Below are 6,582 nucleotides of genomic sequence, written 5' to 3' on the forward strand. Positions count from 1 at the left end.
TGGTGTGGATTTGTTGTTGCTGCTGCTGCTGTGAAGCAAGTTATGTTTCTCTCCATTTTTTCAGCACTCTGCGTACACCGTCTCTGAGAAAGGAGAGGAGGTGGCTTCATGAATGGCACAACATTGTGCGATTCAGCCAATCAGTATTGTGCAAACCCAAGTGCTGGTGAAAACCTGAAAACATGTTGCCCCAAGACCATTCCTGGGGAGAATACTCTACTACATGGGGAGATGGCTGTAGAGAGTCAGTGTGGTGTAGTGGTTAGAATGTTAGATTTGAATCAGGGATACTCAGATTCATTTCAAATACCACCTTCAGCCAGTCACTCTCTATCTGCCTAACTTACCTCTCAGTGTTGTTCGGCAGACAAAAAGGGATAGATAGTCTGTTATTAATGATAGATGATGGAAGAGAAGTTTTAGGGACTCTTGCACCAAAAGAACCATACTGGCAGAAATTCCCTCAGCAGGATCCAAAGAAGGTCTCTGGTAGGGGTTTCTTATTTGCAGGAGCAGGGGAATGGGTAGAATTGTCCAGAAGGATGAGGGAGGGTTCGCTCACTGCACCCTCCTCACTGCTGCCACCAGAAGTCAAATGGAAATCACAAACCAGAGGGCATTCCATTGATTGATTGCAGGTACTCACCTCAGAATTCATTGGGGTGTTAAACAGCACAGAAGCTACCTCCTCCACCTCTTTTCCCTTGTAAGTAGCAGATGATTGCGCAGATAAAAGAAACTGCGAAGATAGAGGTTCACTCCTCTTCAAAGGGGGTATGCATATCTCCTCCAATTTTAGTAAAAAAGTTGTTTGATGAGGAGCCAGGCTTTTTCCCACCTTTTTAATCTTTAGAAGCCTTCTTTCTATGCTGTGCTCGCATGGTGTGTAGCTCCCGGGTTTCAGCGTCTTATCTTCCTCAAAAGTACAGTGTTACCAGTTGCAGGGGAGCAACAGCAGGAGAGAGGGCATGCATATATCAGAGGCATCTGGTGGGCCACTCTGTGAAACAGGACACTGGACTAGATAGGCCTTAGGCCTGATCCAGCAGGGCTGTTCTTATCTTCTTACAGGACCAGGGATCGATTGGGACCCTTTTGGTGTACCAATCACCCCGCTTCCCAACAGAGTGTCTAACTGAGCTGACTTGGTCTTGGGCTTGGTGTTGGAGTTTGTGGTGGGGGGCTTCAGTGTCCACTTTGGGACCAGTTTGACAAGGGCGGCTCAGGAGTTCGTAGTGGCCATGAAAACTATGAGGCTATCCGACGTGGTTTCGAGACTGACGCATGTTACTGGTCACATGCTTGATCTGGTCTTTGACTCTGATCAGGGTGGTGTTCTGTTGTTGGGATCTCCTGTGATTTCCCCATTGCCATGGACGGACCACCATCTGATTAAGGTGGGACACACAATCATGTCCCACCTTCGCAGGGGTGAGGGGTTTATTAGGATGGAGAAAGTTATTAGATCCCATAAGATTCTAAGGAGCCTTAGATTGCTTTAGTGTTGGCTCTGCTGGTGACCCTGTTGATGCCCTAGTGGAGAACTAGAACAGCAAACTCACAAGGGCGGTAGATGGGATTGCTCCTAAGCAATCTCCAACCCGCTTCTAAATTGGCCCCTTAGTATATGGAAGAACTACGGGAGCTGAAGTGCTAAGGTAGACGACTGGAGTGCAAGTGGAGAAAGACTCTACTCAAATCCGACAGATTGCGACATACGGCACATTTTATTATCTATGCTCAGATCATACAGGTGGCAAAGAAGTGATTCTTTTCTGCCCGTAGTGCATCTGCAAGCTCATATCCGGCACAGTTGTTCAGGGTTGTGAGATGGCTAGTAAATGCTCCACCTTCCTTGAATCGTAATTTGGAACCATCTATTACCCTCTGTGACCTGTTCAGTGAGTTCTTTGTGGATAAAATATCTTGTATTTGAGCCAACGTGGATTCAGACCCCAAAATTATGGCAGTGTCTGATGCAGAGGAGTCCAGCAACTCCTTTTATGTGGTTAGGCTGGTTCAGTTCCAGGTTGTGACATCTGAGGATGTGGCCAAGCTGCTTGGAATGGTGCGGCCTACCACCTTTTCTCTTGACCCTTGTCCAACATGGCTTATACTATCTGGCAGGGAGGTTGTTCTAGAAGACCTCGTAGAAATTATAAATGCTTCTCTGAGGGAGAGCAGGATGCATCCTTGCCTTAAGGAGGCAATTATTAGACCTCTTTTGAAGAAGCCTGCATTGGACCACTCATAGTTAAGCAACTATAGGCCTGTCTCCAACCTTCCATGGTTGGGCAAGGTAATTGAGATGGTGGTGGCATTCCAGGTTGAGGCTGTCTTGGAGGAAATTGATTATCTAGACCCATTGCAGATTGGCTTTTGGGTTGGCTATGGGGTGGATATTGCCTTGGTCGGCCTGATGGATGATCTCCAACTAGGATTTGATAGAGAAAGAGGCTCTTCTCACGATTACGGAGAAGAGCCTATAGGGGGTTTGCAGGGAGAGCGGGCTTAGCCTGCTCTCCCTGCACACGAGCAGCATTCTGCTCTGGGCGGCCACAGCGGTGGCTAGAAGCAGTGATGGCTGGATGAGAAATAACAAATTGAGACTGAATCCAGATAAGAAGGAGGTAATTATTGTGCAGGGTTGAAACTCAGGAGATGATTTTGATCTGCCTATTCTGGATGAGGCCACACTTGGCCAGAAGGAACAGGTATACAGTCTGGGGGTGCTTCTGGACCCACACCTCTCCGTCTCCCAGGTTGAGGCAGTGGCCAGAGGTACTTTCTATCAGCTTTGGCTGATATGCCAGCTGTGTCCGTTTCTTGAGAGAAATAACCTACGAATGATGGTACATCTGCTGATATCCTCCAGACTTGACATCTGCAATGTGCTCTATGTGGGGTTGACTTTGTATGTAGTACAGAAACTGCAGTTGGTCCAGAATGTGGCAGCCAGGTTCATCTCTGGGTCATCTTGGAGAGAACATGTCACTCCAGTACTGAGAAACCTACACTGGCTGCTGATAAATTTCTGGGCAGAAACAAGGTGCTGGTTATAACCTATAAAGCCTTAAACAGATTAGGCCCTGGATATTTAAGAGAATGGACCAGGTCTCACGATCAGTGAGACCCGGTTTTGTCTGGTGAGCAGGAAGGGAGCCCTTGGCGGCTGGATCGGCTGCCCACACGATGGCTGGCTCCAAGACGGAGCTGGCGGGGGGTGGGGGGAGCGGGGGCCACGTGGCCCCCGCGGCCCCCGCAAGCCCCAGTATGCCCTGTGCAAGCGTGCAGAGCATACTGGGGAGACCCCCGAGCCAGGAGGCTTAAAAGCAGCCTCCCGGACGGGGGTCTACTCGTGAGTAGGCGTGCCGCGAAGGCGCGTCGCGGCTACTCACAATTGCAAAAAGCGGGTTTGCAGGAGCGCTCACTCCACAAACCTGTTTTTTGCCAGGGGTTCTCGAGCAGGTTAGCCGCTCCAGAACCACCGGGCTCGGCTGCGAGCCTGGTGGTTCTTACGGTCACCAAAAATCGGGCTAGCCTCTGCTAGCCTGATTTTTGTTGGTCGTGAGAATAGCCCCAATGTCTTCTTTGCAATGAACCCCACCACCCATTGAGATAATCAGGAGAGGTTTGTCTGCAGTTGCCACCAGCTTGTCTGGTGGCTACTCAGGGAGGGGACTTCTCCATTGCTGCCCTGAGGCTCTGGAATGCGCTCCCTGCCAAAATAAGAGCCTCCTCATTTCTGACAATTTATCTCCCCATCTCTGACAAAGACTCATTTGTTCTCCCAGGCTTTTAATTAGATACTGAGCCGGGTTTCATGATCAGTGAGACCCAGTTTGGGAAGCATAGCGGGGAGAGCGGGCTATGTCCGCTTTCCCCGCATTCAATCTGGACGGGAGCCCCCAGCAGCTGGATTGCCTGCACATGCTATTGCCAGCTCCGTGACAGAGCCTGTGGGGGCTGGAGAGCTTGGTGGCTGCTCAGCCCTCGAAGCTCCAGTATGTCCTGCACGAGTGCGCAGGACATACTGGGGAGACCCCTGAAGCCGGGAGGCAGCTTTTCGCCTCCCCTCCGGGGGTCAACTCGTGAGTAACCACACCGTGGAGCCGCGCCGTGGCTACTCAAGATCTTCAAAACCAGGTTTGTGGAGCATTTGCTCCGCAAACCTGGTTTTAGGGCGGAGTAGTTAGGCGGGTTACCTGCCTAGGAACCACCAGACTTGCAGCCGAGCCTGGTGGTTCACACGATGGGGCGAAATCGGACTAGCGGAGGCTAGCCCGATTTCGCCCCATCGTGTGAATAGCCTCACTGTTTTGATAGTTTTTAACCTTGTTTTAAATTTTAAATTATTGTGGTGTTAGCATTTTTGTATGTATTATAATTTGTACTTTATTGTGAGCCGCCCAGAGACGTAAGGTTTGAGTGGGATACAAATATGTCAAATCAATCAATGAATGGAGGAAGTTCCAAAATGTATTCAAAGCGACTGGGAGGCAGAGAGAGCCCTTATAGTTCTCATGGTAAGAGTCTACAAGCTTTATTTCTTGTCAGAACATTGGACCCTCTAGCTCAGTATTGTCAATGATACACAGAGTCAGACTTCTCCCAGCTTACAGGGAGGAGTCTGTCCCTCAACCCTATATTTAGAGTTGCCAGGGAGGGATACTGGAACCTTCTGTACGTGAAGAAGCATGCAGATGTTCTTCCCAGTGCAGCCCCATCCCCCAGGGGGAATATCTTGGAGTGCTGGTCACATTTCATCCTGCTCCTTTCATCCTGTTCTGAGTCTTCAGATAGCTGAGTTCAGAGCTGCGCTTGCGCTGTCCAGGCCATGCTCTATCCTCCTGTCTCTCTGTGGCAGGCAGGCAGGCAGGAAAGTTTGATTTTGTGGTTTTCTCAGCAGTGAGTATAATATGCTGTGCTACTGCTGATATATCTGTTTTTGCTTGATTTAAAATTGACAAAAGCAGAACTTGGGTGAGATAGTGTTGTGGTGAGAAATGGACAGGGGAAGCTCTATGTGTGTGTCTGTGTATTATATTTCTTGGTGATTGCTGTGATGAGCTCCATGACTGGCCTTGAGACTAACCTGTGCTTCACTTGCTGCTCTGGTCTGCTCTGCAATCTGCACTGCAAGGTGTACTCAGTCAAAATGTGGCTGAAGTTGCTCTAGTTGAGCTATGCTTGCTGCTAAGGGTACCTATGGGAGTTTTGGGGAAAGGTTAAACTTTGTTCAAAATCTTTTGTGGGTTAGGTGGCAGGTAGGACCCGTCATTCCCTACCATCCAACCCAGTTTAGTGCCCCTAGGAGCTACCCTTGGGGAACAATGGGGTGTTACAAGTCCCCATTGTTCCCTATGACTGAAACACTCGAAATGTTTTGAGTTTTGTTCAGTCGAAACAACCAGTATCGCTTCTGTTTTGACAAAACATTTCAACTGTTTACATTTCATTTCGAGCTTGAAACAAAAGGCAAAATACATTTCATGCGCATCCCTAATATTTACTTGGAAGTTAAGTCCTGTTGATTTCAATTGGATTTCCTCCTTTGTGCGTATTGGATTGCAGTTTTATTTAAACATTCTAATTTTTTGGTCAATACTTGCTAAGGTTAGGCTGATGACCTCACACCACATGAAATTTCATGAATAAATCTTAGCATCAACTCTGAGAGTCTGGTAGACATTAAAATTAATTGCCTGAGCCTTGAGTGCTGGAACTTATATGTTCATTTCAGAGAAACATTTTCTACAAATTTCATTTCCTTGATATAAAGAGATCAGAGAAGCAGGCAGGGAGTAGAAATAACAAAACAGGAAATATGAAGATGTGATCTCACTAGAGTTTTAATCTGAGATAGACTGAGGTCCAATTCAGATGATTTTCTAAACCATGGTTTAGAGATTATTCTGAACAAGCCTCAGGCTTGTGTATTACCACTTCCCTCTCTATGCATAAGACCAGGGGAGTGAAAGCATTTGTTTTCATGTTAAGAAAACACCACAATTCTGCATTATGTATAAGCTCAGGGAACTGCAGTTTATTAATTTTCAAGAATCAAAACAAATTAGGATACCAAGCCTTGATTTGATCATGGTTTGATATCCTGGCTTGTTCTAACTCTAGCTAGTTGGTACATCACTTGGAATAGTGGTTTGTTCTTAAACTGAAAACAAAAGCTTTCATTCTCTTCCTCTCATGCACAGAGGAGGAGAAAGAGGAGGAAGCACATGAGCTGGAGGCTTACCATGTCTTATTTGTAGTAATCTAGCTCATGGTTTAGATTATTGTCTGAACTGGGCCTGAATGTTATTTCTTTGGTTACTTCTTCTCAGGACCCCATGCTAGGGATGTGCATGGAACTGGTTCGGAGGCCCTTTATTGGCCTCTGAACCAGTTCAAAGAACCGGCAGTTCCACCGGTTCGAAGGCAGCAGGGGTCTCCCTTTAAGAGCGGGGGGAGGGTGCACTTACCCCTCCCTCCGCTTTCCCCCCGCGGCATCAGTTCTTTTAAAAGCTCATCGGGGCGGCAGTGTACCTCCCTGCCGCCCTGTTGCCCTCGTCTTCTGGATATGAC

Source organism: Hemicordylus capensis, chromosome 2 (genome assembly GCF_027244095.1).
Source record: "Hemicordylus capensis ecotype Gifberg chromosome 2, rHemCap1.1.pri, whole genome shotgun sequence".
Taxonomy (NCBI): Eukaryota; Metazoa; Chordata; class Lepidosauria; order Squamata; family Cordylidae; genus Hemicordylus; species Hemicordylus capensis.